Raw genomic sequence first — 19,467 nt, 5'->3', positions numbered from 1 at the left:
TTTTATACTTAAAAATTTTCCAGATAGTTTTGTTATTGTTAGAGTATGCGTCAAAGATGGATACCAGCAGATAAAATATTCACAATATTTTTTTTTCGATAAATGCGAAACCGCAAGCCAAATATAATATATGTTTATGATCCTGATACCGTAACAGCTATTTTGGTTTCGTTGATTTCCTTCAAGTAACTTTTATCTCAAAGATGGTTTGGAAGAAGAAGATTTGAGTTCCATCAGGACAGCGCTAGGTCACACACATCGACAATAACTTGCCAGAAGTTTCTGAAGCTTGGTTTGGTGGTTCTTATGCATTTGTCCTTTAGTCCAGACCTGGCACCAAGTGATTATTACCTGTTCCTGTCTATGGCGTATGATTTTGGTGGTGAAAATTCACATCAAGAGAAGCTTGTAAAAATCGCATATCACAGTTTTTTTGCCAATGGGGTCGAAGGTTTGTATGAGAGTGTGAGTCATGGAATAAAACTGTGCATATTTTACCTAAATCGGATCATTTTAACTATGTTACATAAAACCTTAAATTTAATTCAAAAATAATGGATTTCTAATTACTAAACTTTCTAGCTTACTTAATTAAAACTAGACTAGGTTGCCAAATGGATTCTGGTATCCCAACTTGGAAGGCATTTGAAGTGTTCGGATGATAGCAGAACAATGTAGAGAACTTATATGAATTGGTAAGTTCAAGCATTCGTATTTCGGATGAAGCTCCGCACAGCTGTGAACTCAGTATAAATTAAGCTTATGTGTCAATAGCAAGAGTTAAGGAAGTAGAAAATTTTAAATATTCGAATGACTTTTTGTTATTAAATCTCAAATTTCGATTATGACAATAAAAAAAGAATTCAATATTTTCTTATATCGACCTTAAAAAAACACAAGCAATCTACTTCATCTTATATACTAAGGTGGTCCAATAACTATTTCGCCTACAAAAGAAAAATGAAAATTTTGGTAAAATAGCAATTTATTTTTCGACCCTATCTCCTTTTAGCACTACAAAATTGACCCAGTAATTCTCCAACTTCCTTAACCCGCTTTCTGTGCCTAAGTTATTATCCGGCCGCTCTTGCGTTATTTTAGAGAGAACAAACTTTAAACTTGCATTACCAACAATGTACAAAATTTATTATATAATAAGAAAAATATAATGGAAAATAATTGTCTAAAGTTTTAAAAAGACTCCGAATTTGTATTTGCAAACTGTGGGAAAAATTGTGAATTTTCGCAATACCGAGAACAAGCTATAATCATTTCGATGTGTTCGTTCGCTTGAGCCATATTTGCATTCATTACTAATTTTGTTAATGCAATTGATTGCAATTTGAAATGAAAATTGCCAATATATATTATCATTAAAACGTATGTAAGTACCGTTCTAATCTCCTTTACACGCTCAAAATTTGCCACTAAAATGAGCCGCACCCGAAAGCGAAAATTGCAATATCGAACCGCTGATATGCAAACGGAAAATTGCATTGCAACAGTTATTTAAAACGAGTAACTGGTTGCATTGTACGAAATTGAGTTTGTGGTAATTTTTCATGCTTTAATTTCTGTGGAAAATTCTAATGGCTAATATTTTAAGACGCCATGGTCGAAACTCGTCTATTGAAATTCTATCACGCAAAACTAATTTGTGCACAGTGGGTGATTTTGATTAAAAACACGAGAAAATAAGTCGGTGTGTTATAGACGTAGACACATATTTCTGATTATATCAAATGATATTTTTTCCAATCATCTTACCAAGTTTGCAGTTTTTAAAATATGAAACAGCCTCTCTGAGCCACAAAGAGAGAATATTAGGGAACAGTTTATATTCTAACTGAAGTAGTTTTAATCGGCGACGGTCAACCCGCTTCTAAATGTCAGAAAGCACTTTTATGCAACAAAATCTCAATTTTTATCAAACCAATGCCGTCAAAAATGCAAAACAATACTCAACAAGTGACGCATTGAATTGAATTTCAACCCATACATAATAAATAATAGTTATAGAGAAAATCTATTTTAATAGTATTTACGCAGTCGGTGTCAAATCTCCAAGCGTAATTCTAATATTCGAAAAACGCTGTCAATCAGCTGTCAGATTTTGGTGACTTGCTTTTGCCACGTCAGAAAAAAAATTTTCGCAGACAAACTACTATGAACTTAGTGCTATAAGAACTCTACCGATTCCATAAAGGATAATGGCAATCAGCTTTCTTCCTTTATTGTGAACATGATTAAAATTTAAAGTGAATGAATTATACCAAAAATTAAGCCATTATAAAATATGGTGGAGTGGAGCTCAGCTATTCCTGAACTAACCGAGGTCCCGATATGCCAGCAATCAGTTATCAATGAATATATATATTTCGTCTTAATTTCGTATTTTATTTGAATTACACTGTGCAACGCATTAAGCGACAGCGGCACGCAGCACACTGTCTGGCAATTGACAAGCGTACGTTCGTCTGAAAGCTAACCAAGCTAAGAAGCCATTCGAGTCGACAATGCACTCCATCACTTTGACCAATCAACACGTCGAAATGCTTTGATTAAATTAAAAACTATATGTTATATTCAATAAAGTAAAATAAGACTGAATAAAACAAAACCAAAAGATTGAATACCTTTTGCTGAAAGTTGAAGTGGAAATACATGTGTATATACAATATATACACATAGATAACTATATACCATATATACATGTGGCATATCGAAAAAAAAAAATCGAAAAGTACGCACCGAGAGCATGTGCGGTTTTCAAATTAATTTCAAAGTTTGTCGACCGTATGTGGCCTTAGAGTCGGTGTGCGTCCATTTCTAAGTTAGTTTGCAACGTACAACATTAACAACATACTCATATACTTACATATGTATGTATATCGACCCTGCAGGGAAATGCAATACACAAAATTGGTGCAGTTTTAATATCCTTAGCTCAGTTATTACAGTTATAGACATCAGGAGCCACGTTTTTGCTAGCTTCCACAATTGTAACTAGCAATTCGACAAAATGTCTCTGCATGTCTTTTCTATACAGTTTCCGAACTAGTAAGTTAGAGTTAGTCGGAAACTTCAATTTAGCTAATCGGATTAATATTAGCTTCCTATTTAACAAAATATCGGTATGTAGCTCCTGATTATTGTTCTCTGATCGATGTGATTTTTCCTGCTGTGCATGTTTGAATATGTAAATTTGGTCATGCATATGTATTTGTTTCGGCTACCGACATAAGTTGACAAAGTTGATTGGGTTTCTTTGAAAGTGGTTTGGTCAGCAATCGATTTGGCCTTGTTATGCCGCTGCCACAAATCAATGGGAAGCCCACAAATAACTTTGTTTCGAAATTATCTGTTTAATTGCCTAAAATATACAATCAAATGTGCTACTCACTAATATTTGGAAGCAGTAAACTTTTATTTGTAATAAATTTATATTTTCATTTCGGAGAGCATTTATGCATAGCTTGCCAACAGTGGGTCCCTACTTTTACGAGTGTTAAATTTACCGATATCAATTGTGAGGCCAATAGCCAAAAATAATTTTTATGAACACATATATGGCAGTTATCTCCATAAAGCTGTCATAGATGTGTTCCAAGTAAAAATTATTATTGGCTGTTATTACAATACCTTTTTTTTATATTAACGTGGCAATCCACAAAAATTTCGATCTAATTCCACTTTTGTTGAGTTGCCACATGCCTTAACCTTCATTACCCCTTGCTTAACTCATGTTGTACGAGTACGGTAATTTTGAAAAATACTGTTGAGTTTACAGTACTTGGCCAGAAAAAATTCGAGTTCGTTCTGGTTAAGGAGTTAACATTATGGAATCGAAATTTTGATGTAGATGGTGATGGCCTTTAGAAAAACGAAAGTCTTATATGAGCTTTTAGATGCTAGCCTAGAACTTCATCGGCAAATTTTTTGGGCTCTCAAAGCTTTGACTCTTCGAATAATCTTTAATTTCATAAGCTCCTTAGAAAGACTCTCGCAATAGATGGGTGCGATTTCCAACTGATGACAAATAAAAAGAAGAAAATATTACTAAGTTGAAATTATTATCTATGCAAATATCTCAAAAGTATGTTTATTAATTTCCTCAAAAATTAGTATCAAATTTACCGTGTACGTCAAAGAAATATGACATAATTCCGCCAAAATTATATAATGACTAACAAAAATCAAAAACATGAATAAAATAGCTTCAGGCATGCAAATATAAATATTTAAAGTTTTTGTTTATATACATAAGGCTTTGTAACTCTCTGGCATACTTAAAATTTATTAGGGTGCACAATTAACGCCAAAATGGTGCAAACATAATAAATTAGTTGCAAGCATTAAGGAACGTTAGGCCAAGCTCAAGGTGGCACGTAAGAGTTTAGAATATCGTAAAAAAGGTAAACACTTTTGTGAAATCTAACAAAATGAACACATAAACTCATAACTTGGTAGGTGGTAATGGACCATTATAATCACATCATCATCAGTTAAATCGCAGAAAGACCAAACACGATGGCGTGCAGAGGTACAGAGCTGAACTTCGTAGAATGGGGTACAAAATTTAGGAAAACGCATAAATATTATTATACGCTGAAGTAGCTACTGGTTTTCGCCATACATATGGACAAGATATGAGATATTTATGCACAAATACATACATATTTATGTGGTCGGTGTGTAAATATGTTCACACGGTTTTAAAGACAATTTAAATGCCATAAAATTTGGACCAATACGAAAACCGGAACACACACTTATATTACTAAATAAGGAAGGGTTGAATTCGATCAGAACTAAACATAGGTATCCATTCTCACCAACATTGTTAGCAAATTTCACTATGACTGTTCTTATATAGACTATTATATACAGTCAAAATATTTTAAAATATATTTGGTGTATTAGATCTAATAACAAATTACGTTCTGTTGATCGTTATTAGCTCTCCTACTTTTAATAAGATATGAATTTCACCGAAGTCAACGAAAAAGGGAGATATAGACCGATTTTTATAGATATTTTTAATAGAATTGCCAAATATTTGCGATAAATTTTCGATCTCGATGTTGATTGCAAATCTAATGTTAAGCCAAGACAGCAGAGGAGTCAAATAAGATTTTAAAAACTTTCTCAAATTTTAGAAACGCGAAAAGAGACCGTTTGATATTTTTTCAAACCTAGAAATCAGGGGAGGGACGTCCCTGGTCCAATTTTTCGCCTATAGTAGTACCCTATATTATAGTCCCTACTAAATTGAACTTCCCTAGCAGTATACCCCTTCAATCTGCGTCGAAAATAACCTTTGCAGTCTGCAATTGTTTATGGGATATACCGTTATATTTTTAAAAACCTTTACATTTTGTAAAAAAAACAACTTTTTGTGATTATCGAGTTCACCAAAGTACTTGTTGGCCGCTATGAAGTTATGGCTATATTTGCTAAATTAACTGTAACGGTACTGTAATTTACATAACAATTTTTTTTATATCCTGAACAGGGTATTTTAACGAAAATTGTTTTTGCTGCTCATTTGTCGGAACCGCCAATATCCGGTCACTATAACATATAGCTGCCATACAAACTAACCGATCGGAATCTTTTGTATTTGTAAAGGATATTATAGCTTCGATGCAACCAACGTTACCGTTCTTCCTATTTTTTAATTATTATCAAATACCGTTATGTGCACTAAACTATTATACTCAAAGCAGCAACTTGAGCGAGTATAAAAAACCTTTGGACAACAATTAAATCAGGCATAATAGAGATTGCTTAGAACCAGACATATTGTATGTACATATGTGTGTGTATGCGTTTAGAACGCGCAAACGCGAAGGTAAGAAGGAAGATTCAAAACAAAAAGCATAAACAATGAAACAGTTTCATCGAAATAGAATTCTGAAAAAAGCTTTTTTAAATTTTTGCAAAAGTTTTTGTTTGATTTTTGGGCAAACAAAGCCAAGGTCGAGGCTGCCGCAAGCTAAATATATATACTATAGTATATGTATATAAATATATATATATATATATGTATTTGTATTTATTCGCACCGTCACACATCTTACGTCACAATCAGACATACATACACACGTGTGCGCAATGTGAGCTTTTGCAAATGTTGGCGCTAAGCTTATTGTTCTCCTATTATCAACCCAAACAACATTTTTTTCTAATGTCCTTTTTGCCTCGTGAGATGAATTTGGTGTGGTGGTGAGTGTCTGCGCGTGTTTCGATTTAATGCGTACACCTTTATTTGTTTGGCAGACAAGTTTTGCCGGCACAACAACAAGAACAAGTTGCTGCCAGCCCCCCACAAAGATCGGATAGGTTGAAAAGGTTGCTGGAACAAGTAAGCGAAAGCAATCAGAATAATACAACAGCACAATACCGTCTACACAACTGTCTACGAAGCGTTCTATGTACAACAACAACAAATCAGTGTGTGTGTGTTCGTGTACTGTCTGTTGCGGTGGCTGCTCTTGCAGATATCCCCGCTGCCCTGCCACTCTGATTTGCTCCCCTCCTCATATGTTCTTCGATTTGTACCGAAAAGTTTGTTTGTTTGTGTGTGCGTGGTTTGTTGTGGATGCCGCTGCTCCCTTTCTTCCTGTCACTCCAGCCGTGAGTTTCTTTGCATACAACAACATAATTCAGTCGTGTTAGATAATATTTGTGTCTACATTTTCGATCACACAAAAAAAAAACAGGCAATAACAATAATAGCAATAAAATAAAATAAGCGAAATCAAGGGCATTATTAGACAAAACAACCAACGGCGGAGACCTTGAAACATATTTATTCTGTCACCTTGTATTTGCTTGATTGCTACCAAAACCTACACTGGTCGTCTGGGCGAGATTCGGTTTCTTCGGAGAAAAGCACTCGTTGTACGCTGTACATACAAATGGGCGGACAGACATACATACATGCAACAGTTCTGTTCAATTTATTAGTAGTGACATTAGTAAGGTTGAAATATTCAAGAATTTATCAAATCTGAGTAATAGTTATAATAGTATTGGAAATATTTATTCCCTGAACAGTATAAATTAAGTTTGCTCCAAGGACCCTATAAAGTATATGTATAAATAATCAGCGTAACGAGCTGAGTCGATTTAGCCATGCGCGAATTAGGCCCTCAATTTTTGAGGTTATTCTAGGTTAGCGTAGTCTGGTATGCTAATAAGCCACGCATAGACCAGTTTTGGTCCTTTGCAATACCAAAAGTAGTTTTCGAGGTCCATGAGAAGTAGTCATTCTTTAGGATGTCTGCTCTCGGCGCGAACTTTTATAGATTCTGGCTCCTGTCCAGATCGTCGTATAGACAATGTTTGAGTTTTTCAATGTTGATCATCCGTTTTTGGATGACCAACCACATTTGGATGTCACCACTGCTGGCAATCTCGTCCATTATTTCATTGCTTTCGATGCCTTTGTGACCTGGCACACAGTAGAAGTGAATTCGCTTGGTTTTGCCGATACTCTCCACTGCTGCCCTGCTTTACAAAACACTTCTGGCCGATATGCGAAACGTAGTTATTGCTTTGATTCCTGCTTAGCTGTCGACGTAGATGTTAACTCTGCAGTTGTCTGCTGATGCTTTTGAGGCTAGCTTCGCGGCTTTCCCAATAGTAAAGACCTCTGCTTGAAATATACTGCAGGGCTCCGGCAGCTGAAAAGGCTGCCTTATGCCTAACTCTGGACAGTTTTTTAGATTTTGTACTCGTTCTTTTTTTCCCAAGAAGTTGCTCATTTGTCGGAACCTCCGATATCGGGTCTGGAGATGATTGTAGTGAATTGTTGGAGTAACAGCATTGTTTCAGAGCATCGAGCCCCTCTTAGGACTCCGTGCTCGCAAGGAATTGTCCCTGATCTCGCTCCCTCATTCTTTCACTGAACCTTTAATAGCAACTACAGTCTAAAAACTTCCTGATCAATGTTAATATATAGTTAAGTGAGCAATGAAGGTTCTATTTACATTTTAGTTACATGATTAGATGTTATGGAAGTTCTCGTTCCTTTTTTTAAGAGCTGATAAGCGAACCCTGACGTTGATATTATCATAGCCGACGACACAAGCAACATCTCATTGGAAACTAAAACAAGTAGTAACAACCATCAAGTGGACAGACTTAAATTTTTTTTTGGGAATGAAATGAGACCAGCTACATTAAATCAATATAAATTTGATCCTAATTTTAGAACATTCATCGGAAAGACTGATATTGAATCAACCTCCTGTAATCGGTTCCACATTTGAAAGAGTGAGACTGGACAAATACTTCATTTTATCATGACGGTAATACCCTAATACATTATATAACATATATATAATAAAATCAATTTCTCGAATTTCAAGTTCATTCAAAATAACTGACACTTCTCACTTGTCAAAGAATATTTCAATATGAACGCTTTCCAATGTCAATGTCGGCTCAATTGAATTAATAACATAAACATGTATATACATACATATGCATTAATAAATAAATATATGTACATCTGTATGCTCTTATGTATTATATTTATTTTTGAGCAAATTTGATAGCAAATTTTATATCATCTTTCAATTGTTGACGAACAAATCAACAAATGTCCAGGTCTTGTCTGTATACTTTTTCACCTTTTTCTCACACTTTCATACGCATATAATACTATACATACATACACGTAAGTGCACCCAAACCTACTGTACATATGTGTGTTTGTATGCAGACATGTATATTTTGGACATTCGGATGTGGTTTATTTGTTGTCTGAAGTTTTGATTAACCTTGAATGAAATGAGATATATACAAATACATTCAAACACATTCTTTCATACTAATATCGAAATAAAAAATAATAGAAAATTACGACGATATTCCATGTACCCTACAGTAAATCGAGTTGAACGATTGTGATACCACATAAGTTGATTTTAAATATTTAGAAGGTATTGCTGTTGTTGTAGAAATTAAGTTATAAGGAAAGGTACTAAAGTGATCACTGCTTAATTTTCCTGATATGTACTTCATGTCCGTCACCCTACCTCACGGGACCGTTTTAATTTTCCCCAGCAAGTGGCCAATACTTGAAATTCGTGTCGAAGAAGAACAGATCTTGAAGAGCGCAAACGCAAATCGAACTCTCTTTCTCAGATATCGATGCATATGAATTGAATTGATCTACAAATTATAAGATCTAGTCTAGTCTAGTCTCTGATCTATATGAAATCTAAATTTTATTTAAAAAAATTCTTAGACAGTTTTGTGGTTGATCGACTCAGTATGGTTTGAGGTCTAAGATGGACACCAGCAGAGAAAAAATATGTCATATTTTAAAATTTTTTCTTCGATAAAGGCGCAAACTCGAAAAAGTTGAATATTGTGTATGGTCTTGTTACCGTCGAAGCCAAGTCCGTGCAATTTCTAATTCGTCGATTCCGCTCGAGAATTTTAATGTCATAGATGCACCACGCTTTGGAAGGTCAATTGTCGAAAACATCGATAATCCCAACAAAATCGATCCATTTCAAAAGCGGAGTGGTGATGGAAAGTGGGTCACTTAAGAAAACGTCAAGCGAAAACGGTCGTGGTCGATGCACCATGAGCCGATGCAAACGGTGGCCAAGTCAGGATTGCTGGTAAAGAAGGTTATGCTGTGCTTGAAGAGATTGGCAGAGAATTCTCTGCTATGAGCTGCTTTTCCACCGGCCAAACTCTTAATCCAAGCCAAGGAGAGAGGAATTGTGTTCTATCAGGACAACAGCAGGGCAAACACTTCGATAATGTGTCGCCAGAAGGTCTGAGAGATAGGTTGGGTGGTTCTTATGCATTTATTCTTTAGTCCAGACCTGGTACCAAGTGGTTACTAACTATTCTTGTCAATGGCGAATGAATTTGCTGGTAAAAATTTGTTTAAAGAGAAGCTTGTGATAATGGGATCTTCCAGTTTTTAGCCAATAAGGAATAAAGTTTCCATTTTCGAAATATTTTTTTTTAATAATTAGAACCGCAAAAAAAAATTTTTTGAAATAAACTTTATTTTTGGACTTCTCTTAATTAGACAACATAAAATGTGGAGCACGAATAAGTTAGATTAGGCCTTATGGTGCACATTAATTGATGAAAATTATAAATTTATAATAAATTCTTAAATTGCTTTTTGAATTTAATATCAAGTTTTGTGAATATTCATTAGAAACCACCAACAATGTTCCTCCAAACGTAAATACCTATTTTTGCTATACTCAGTAGCACCGGAATTGGTTGTAAACATATGTACATATGTTCATGTATCGCCTTTATTCTTATTTTATTATTATCTTGCAAAAATATGTGAAAATAATTTTAAAAAAATCGTTATTCAGCGATTAGAGATGCAACACATAGAATTCACATTAAAAAATTAATAAATATAATATTATATTTTCATTAAACACTGATAGGCCAAATTCATAAAGAATAAGAAATTTTTAAATCAGTATCAAAAAATTTAAACAGTAAAAACAGTCCTGAAGCAACGCCGACAAATAATGTGCAATAACATTCCACTGCTTTTGACATTTTGCTACATCATCGCTATGATTACCGCTATTCCGATTGCCCACGAGCAGGAGCCCGACGGTGATTTCTATTTTCTTGAGGATTACCCAGTAGTTAAGTACAAACTGTTTTGTTTACTCTACCAAGGACCTTTGGCGATGGAAGGTCAAATAAAAATGCACATTTTGGAAGGAATGCACGGTGGTGCCGACATAATGTTACCAGATTATAATACACGCTGTCAACCAATCTATATTAGTGATTTTTAATACAATAAATTAGAGGTACATATGTACATATGTATATAACACATTTGTAAATGAAATAAAATTTATGATTTATTTTTTTCATATTTAATTTACCATATTTAATTAATAAAAAATTATGATATTAATTTCATTTATAAAAAAAATCATCATGACATTAGTATTACATACATACACACTCAGACTTTTGATTCCATATATTATCCTATATTCCTACTGTATTGAATTAGAGTGTAGTCGCAAGTTTTCATGAGTCATTATCAATTATTTCGAAATTTGTTCATGAATGCATCATGAAAATGTTTCTCCTTTATCCTGTGAGTCATATTTTAGGATGATTATTTTACAATTAAAAATTTTCGCGATTAAAAGAAATTGTAATCTATGTATAAAAACTATTTTTAAAACTTTTATCACTTTGCGTTTCAAAACAGATGGCAACCGTACACAAAATTATTTTTGCCAAAAATCGTTTATGGTGTTTTTTATTTCGAAATCTAAGTTCGAATATAACATTCGTTTAATAATTTTTTTTATGAATTTTCGAAGAGCTGGCAACTCTTTTCAAAAATATTTTCAACTACAAAACTAACTAAATTTTTTTTAATATGGTTACTCGTTGTAACAACTCGTTTATTCTGTAAAATTTAGTGTATAAAAAAATTGTAAACCGTTGTAATTGTTTTAATTCACTTCACTTCGATACTTTTATTGCTGTTACTTCGTTTTATACATGTTTTAATTTAAAAATTTTTACAGGTGTCCACTTTATTTATTATTTTCACAGAAAGAATAGTGGGCGAGGTTCGCCCAGAAGCTATAATACACGTCGTAGGTGCATGTCTTATAGTAACTATGTGTACAACTAAATCTGAAAACGGGTCAACGGTTTTCATCCAACGGAAAACGATTCGTTAGTTCTTTCTAGACACGTTATTTGATAAAACTAACCCTTAAGTCAAATTATGGTAACTAAGTAAAGAAAAAAAATCTTTTATGAAGATATTTTTCTTCATTTTTTTTGGACAATAAACTATGCCTAATATCCTTAAGTATCTTGTCAAATAAAAAAGTTTTCCATACAAGGCCTTTTGAACGATTAGTGTACATGGCAGCTATAGACTATAATATAATGGTCCGATATCGGCGATTCCGACAAATGAGTAGCTTCTTTGAAAGGAAAGGACGTTTGACAAATTTTGTATCGATAAAAATTGAGGGACTAGTTCGCCTATACACAAGTACAAACAAAGGGTCGCGCTGATCAAGGTAAAAAATATTTCGAAAACATATAAAGTACGTTGTCGTATACATTGCCAGGGCGACCGGACTATATATTACAAATTGTGGAGCTAATTGAGGATTAAAGCCACAATTAAGACACGTAAATTGTATGGCGCAGCATAGGATACAGTGGAGCCAGCGATAACGAAACAATGCAGGCACATAAATGCTTCGTACGGCTCTTATGAGCGCCTAGAGAAAGAGAGCGAGAGAGAAAAATTATATATTTGACAAAGAGCGAAATATAAATATAATTGTTTTTTTAATAAACAATTCAGCAGAGAATAAATTTTGATAAACAAATGAGTTAAAGAAAAGGTGAGAATAAGGGGAAGGAGAGCGTAATCTCAAGAGCGCTTAGTATGTAGCTTTACACATATGAATATACTTTTGAAATATTGTATTTTCAATATATATATATATATATGTCTTTGTTTCCGTTTGGCAAAAATAATATTGAGGATATACAATTTTTTAAACTTATGTATAAACATATATAACTGTTAATCACGATTGAATAATGTTGGTGGTTAAAAAAGAAACAACATTTAGTCAATAATTTATGTGAAAATTCGCAGTTTAACCCAGCATATGCTCATTTTCCCTGGGTCTGCGAGATACCCGCTGTACAATGAACTGTCATAAAGCGACACAGTTTGTATCTACCCGCATGTACAATCATGGGCACACATATGTACATACATGATAAATACAAACAGATATGCATGCAATATTTACTTTTTGGATATTTTTGTTTGACTTTTTCAGTGTTCTTCTTTATTTATGTTTTGTTTCATACCCACATAAACAATGTAAAAATAAAACTTCAAAATAAAACAAATTTTTCCTTCGCACTCTCAATGCACTCTGCTGCGCTCATAGTTTTGTTAAGAGAGCGCTTAAACGTGCGCAGCGCCTATACTCCTTCGACCTGTTGGAGCGTTGCATTCTCCGCTACACTCACGCCAACTCACGCATTTCCGTTGCACACACACATACACAACGGTACTTGCATGCATGAAAATATAATTGTGTGGCATATCTGTAGGCTCATTCACGGCTAGCGCGCATATACATCGATACATACATATGTGCAGTTGTACATATGTATACATTTTTTTCGTACATTTGAAGTTATTTTAAAAATTTCGTTTTCAGTTTCGATTCGCCTGCGAACGCGTTTGGCCGCGTCCACTCTAGAGCCGTGTGAATAAATGTGATTGGTGATTGATTGAGCGTGTGACCACGACACAGCAGCAACGAAAACGAAAAAAAAAAAAAAAAAAAAAATATAGATGACAGACATCGTAGACGCCAACGCCAAACACTGCGGATGTGATGTGTGAACGTGAGCGGCCGCCACACAGACAACAACAAGATTACGACGAGTATAATGTGATTAATTTGCCTAGAGCTAAATAAATTTGTTAGTTTAATTAGTTAGTTGGCCGGTATGTGCGTACGCGTGGCGCCGTTTTTAATTGTGGCTTGAGCACTTGCCAAGTGTCAAACGTCAATAAAGACGGGCTTCGAAAATTCTTTTTTAATATTTTATTTTTTATTATATACCCAAATACATACATGTGTATGTATGTATGTGTATATAAAGTGCGTCTGCGATATATAAAAAGTTTGCAAAAATTGCCACGAGTGAAAAATATATTTATTTATACATCCAAGTATATAACGACGCTGCAAATTAATTATTGTAATGACAAAAAAACTGCATTTTTTATTTTAACTATTTTTTTAAAAATTCCAAAAAAAATTAACTTATTTAAAATTATGTTAAGTCACACGTGCATTTAAACTATTGCTTATACACATCACCAAGCTTATTTGAGTGAAAAACGCTTATATTTAATCACGTCGAAAAATCTGACATACATACATATGCAGATGCAAACAAACATGAAAAGCACTTATGTGATAAGCAGCCCATACAGAAGCCACGAAAAAGTTAGCAAAGCATGCGTCTAGCTACCTCTAAAACAATCGAAAAAAATTTGCATAAATTTTCCAAGATTTTCATTATTTTTCGACAGATTTTCGTTAACAAATTTTAAATCTAAAAATTATGTGTGAATTTCTACGTTTTATTTAATTTACAAATCGTAAAATATTTCAATATAAATTTTATAAACAATTTTTGAGCACACAAATATACAAAATAAAAAAAATTTAAAACATATAAAAAAAATGTTTTTATTTAGAATATAAAATGCAAACAATTTAAGATAAAAGTGAAAAATAAGAAATAACAAAACACACATAACCATAATACATACACGAAAAACACACACGCGCAATCAACGCTGACTTTTCGAAAGGCAGACAACCTTAAGCACATACACACCATAGCAAACAAACATATACAGTTATAAATATACAAACACACACATACAAACGCATATACATACATTCGCACTAATGTAGGCTCTCTAAGAAAGTAAAGATAAAATAAAACGCTGTGCCTATTTTCATTTTCGTTTCGCTACACATATAAACACACGACACACACACGTATATACATACATGTAGTCGCTGTGACTATTACAATTTCAGTATATAAAACCGTATCAGTAATTTTTATTTATAAACATACTCACCTATCTATATATTTACATAAAAACATTAAAATACGCTCTTATTTGCGAGTGGCGCTCAGAAGACGAATACCCGCTTTTCTCGCATTTTCACACTCTTCAAAAGCTCTCACTCACCGCGAAATTATTTCAATTGCTGCTCAGAACTCAGCAATGACACGTCGCTATGTAATATTTTGATTACTTTATTCTAACAAGAAAATTAACGGTTCTGAATGCAAATATTTGATTTTGACTTATTGCTGTCTAATATTTTAAATGTCAGATTTTCAATAAATTTTAGCAATTTTTGTTATGTAAACATCTTGAAGATAGTAAACCTAAGGCATGTGATACATGTTCCAGTAACGATTATTATTCCCGGTTTAATTTGCCTTTCTCCTTTGGGTTCGGAGTCATAAACCCAGAACCCCTTGGAGTAGATCAAAAAAACCTTTGCATATCTAAAAAGCTTCCAGCTGGTTCGCCTGGTTCGTAGAAGATATGGCAACCTAGATGTTTCCAGCGATTCCGTTGTGACCCAGCCAAGTCTAATATGGAAGTGCCTTGATACTACTGCTAATGAGGTCATGCCCTCCTTGACTAGCTTTCAGCTCTCAGTCCACGAGCTCAAGGCCTGTATTGTTATCGGAGTGAATGCAAACCTCCCTGAAAGAAGTTGCACTTCGAAGAAGTTATGTAGATAATCTAAGAAAACAAAGAAGTCTTTACTATTTGGACTCCATCCGAATTCAAAAGTAGAACTACGCATCGCTTATTAAATTCTAAGATGATATATACATAAAGTCGGATCTATAAATGGTACGTATCCACTAGGCAATATATCTAGCCAAGGATTGTAACTTCAGTAGCATTTTCAAAACAAGCTGTACTGTTCTGGGCAAATTGGGATAGTTTTAGAGCGATCTGGGTTTAGATATGATCTATTACTATTATTTCAAAACTATTTTGGGCTCGTTTATGGCGTTTCAAAAAAAAATAAAATTATTCTGTATTAGTTGAAAACGTTTCAGAACATTGCAAGCTTCCAAATAAGAGAGAATATCAAAACAAAATTTTTTTTAAAGTAAAAACTGATACTTCCCACTTGACTTTTTTTCTAAAAAATCACTTGTTTTGTGCGGGCCCGCATGATAATTACTCTCTAATTAATAACTGCCCTACAGAGAACATCTTCATTGTTCTGATAGCAACTGTTGCCGGTCAGAGCCGCTGTTGTTACTTTTATTTGTGCCTTGGCATCAAACGTTCTCGTTGAAATTAAGAGTAGAACGCAGACAATAACCAAAAGAGCGCAGAGCACAGAGAGCAGTGTGTAATTATGAAAGCAAAAAATATGAACAAGAGCGTAGAAAGTGCCGGCAAGTGTCGGGCAGTCAAATGGCCACAAAGGTTATAATTATATATATAAATGTGTACGTATGTATGTAATTAACCTTTTTGGTAGACACAATTTGGAAACTTACATATATTAGTATTTTTGTTTATTTTTGTCGTTGAAAACTCAATATTTTTGAGAACATTGAAATAAATTGTATGTTAACAAAAAATTTACTCTCTATCTTGTCTCGCAAAATTCGGCCGGTTTGTAATTCGTATTAACACTGTTTTGTTGTTGCTTTTACATTTTCGTAATTTTCGTGGACTAAATTTTTTTGATTTTTGTTTCATTTACATTCGGGAGCACAAAACTAAGAGTCACTTTTAGGGGAAGTCCAACTCAAAACTCAAAAACCGAAAATTGAAACTCTTAAAACTTACATATGTACATACATATTTACATATATTAATATTTCGTACTCGTATTCCATATTCGCATTTGGTTGCCATCGTCGTGTTACGTTGCGCCTCCAACATTATCATCATCATCACCATCATTATAATCGTCGCGGTCGTCGTCATCATCATCGTTATTGTCGTCGTCGTTGTGGGGCCTGTTCTGTCCGCTGTGCGGCCCGTCTGTCTGCCAGTTAGCCAGTCAATGTTGACGCTACACGACGCTGTTCCACTCTGCGTTGCTCCGCTCCGCTCGTTTTTGAGCATTTCGCATATTTAATATTGGTCGCAAATACAATTCGCAATTATTCAATCGCGAGCAGCATTGCAGTGCGGATCCCCCGAAATTCAGTTAAAAAAATCTACATAAGTTCAGCGATTTCTCGGCTTCCCATACACAATTTATTTGACTGTTTTGAGTTTGAGTTCGAGTTCTACATGCAGCCATAATACCAGTATACAGTGTGCAGTATCAGTGCTCATAAAACTAAAGAGTTGTTGAAAAATAAATATTTTTGAAATAATGTACGTTGTCGAGCGTTGAAAAAAGAAGTTTTTGAAAGTATAAACAAAAATATTTTGTTGAAAAATAAAAGTTTTTGAAACGCTATTTAGAAAAAATTAATTTTTTACAAAGCTGTAGTGTTGTTAAAAAATGTATATTTTCGAAAATATGTACGTTGTGTTGTTTGTTGAAAATTAAAAATATATTTTGTTGGGAAATAAAATACAGTTTTTTCGAAACTATTTAAATTTTTTTATTTTTGAAAAATACAACTAAAATTTGTTCGAAGCAATTTTGAAGAAAATATTTTTTTTTTTGGAAAGGTAAAATTAACATTTTTTCAAAACCAATAGTTACTAAAAAATAAATTTGAATAATTCTAAAAATATCTATTCACCAGCTAAAGTGTTTTGAGTCGTAAGAATTGTTTACTTTAAAACACTTTTTCCAAAAATGTTAAATTTAGTGCTTCTTTAGAGTTTTGAAATGCGGTATATTTTGGAACTTGGAAACATGTGTGTTAATTTGTTTAAACGCTGATTATTTGTATTAAATTGCCATTTGCAAAATACATATTCGAGTTTGACTTTTTTTTTGTATATTTTTAACTTTTTTATCATCATATCTACGTTTATTTGTTTATCTGCTCTTATTTGTGCTTATTTTTGTGATTACTCATCCCGATCGGCGAAAAATTTACAAATGCTTTGTTTATCCACCAATGCGGTGTTATTCATTTGTAATTTTAATGATTTTATTTTTGCTTCTTCTTAATATTTTGTTTTAAATTTCGCAAGCACGTTTAAATGTAAAAAAACATAAAAATATTTGTAATACAAACAAAAACACATATCTACACACATGTAGAAATTCCATAAAATTTCTTAACACTAGCGTATTTGTTCGCTTTTAAAGTTCTTTGCGTTCGCTGTTATTTTTGCTTCGTATATTTTGCATTGCTTCCATTATTTTTCAGTTTGTATACCGAATGGGTATTAATTTTTTATGTTTTTTAATGCTATTTTTAAATTTCTGACGTTGTGCGACAAGTTGTTTGGAAAAATTTAAGCAAAATAATAAAAATAAAATAAAGTGATATACAAATAGCTACAAGCAAATTAAAAAAAAAAAAACGAAAAACAGCGATATGTGCTAATGTTTGTAACACCGAAAACGTGTTAAAGACATATGTAAGAAAAACCACAAATATTGAAGCAGTTTGAAGTTGTGGAAAATTATAACAAAAATTGCAACGCGAAGCCGCGGAAAATTTGCGTCGTTTCAAGCGAGATGAAATCATAAAGGAAATATGTGCAAAAATATTGACTTTGATTTATTAAATGTGCTCAAAAATATTTTATAATAATATTTATAAATAAAAAAGAAGCAAAGAAAGCTTTATAATTCACAAGCTACAACTATGAAAACATATAATAATAATGAATGCAAATTGAAGCCTTGTGTCATGAAATTTAAAAGTTAATTTTTTACGGCCTTTTATCACATACTACAATAAAAAATATTTTTCTTTTCATAAAAGTTTGAATAAAACACAATTATTTTTATCATAGAAATTTAAATAAAAACTAAAAAATTGTTTTTTCATGAAGTTTAAAAAACATTTTTTTTTAAATAAATTTAAATAAAAACTGAAATTTAGTTTTTATTTTCATGAAGGTTTAAATAATAAAATATATTGTACGCCTTTTTATCTTAAACTGCAATAATTTTTTTTTTTAATTATATATATATATCTTTCCTTGAATCATAAATATTAATTTTTTATCCCTTTAAATTTTAGTACACTTTGAATTATCTGCCATCGCTTTAGCCGTATAAATGTTATTAGCGTCGTAAATATCGCTTATTTCATAGAAATATCGTATAAGAATTATAATGAAATCGACATAATAACAAGTGAAATAAATAAAAAAATTGGTGTAGTTAAATAACAACAAATTAAAAAGAAAAATTAATACAAATCAATGTAAAACAGTATAAATGTGAATAAAAATCAATTGGACTATAATTTTCTCTCGAATAAAAACCTGCTGCATTTATTTACAAAACAGTGTAAGTAAAAAATATAATATTATTACATATCAAAATTGTAAATATTTACATTAAAAAATAATTATGGTGAGTAGTTAGAAATTTGTATTATAATAGTTAAGATAAAAATCCGAATAGTAAAACGTACCTAACTCTAACAAACTCGCAAGGGAATATTACTGAGACTTGATTATTCCTAAATATTTATATTTTCAAATAAAAAACTCTCATCATGTACTGGAGACCGCTCTCTCTATATATGTAACGCACAAACATAATTAACAGAAAAACATAATTAACACTTTGCAATCGGTCGAACTTTGGTCAAATCATATAGAATTATTCATAAGGCAATAAAATGCAAGGACTCTTGAGTAGATTTACCTAAAAATTTATTTAACCACTTTATTTTAAACAGCTGACTTATGAGTGA

At 32.7% G+C, this 19,467-nt stretch overlaps 1 protein-coding gene across 4 annotated transcripts in view; it reads left to right on the top strand.

Annotated features, from left to right (window-relative positions):
- The first annotated feature begins 13,262 nt into the window (after positions 1 to 13,262).
- The window catches only part of Oatp74D (Organic anion transporting polypeptide 74D), a 94,169-nt gene continuing 87,964 nt past the window's right edge, over positions 13,263 to 19,467 (top strand). For 2 of the 4 annotated variants that reach the window (XM_014229666.3, XM_036364781.2), the window contains exons 1-2: positions 13,263 to 13,490; positions 18,784 to 19,055. The gene's annotated coding sequence lies outside the window, so the exon portion shown is untranslated. Of the gene's footprint in view, positions 13,491 to 16,681; positions 17,040 to 18,783; positions 19,056 to 19,467 lie in introns of those variants that run through there. The other 2 variants (XM_036364778.2, XM_036364774.2) reach the window with 2 other exon arrangements.

The sequence above is a fragment of the Bactrocera oleae genome, chromosome 6 (assembly GCF_042242935.1).
Source record: "Bactrocera oleae isolate idBacOlea1 chromosome 6, idBacOlea1, whole genome shotgun sequence".
Classification (NCBI taxonomy): domain Eukaryota; kingdom Metazoa; phylum Arthropoda; class Insecta; order Diptera; family Tephritidae; genus Bactrocera; species Bactrocera oleae.
This window is presented reverse-complemented; position numbering and strand designations above follow the sequence as displayed.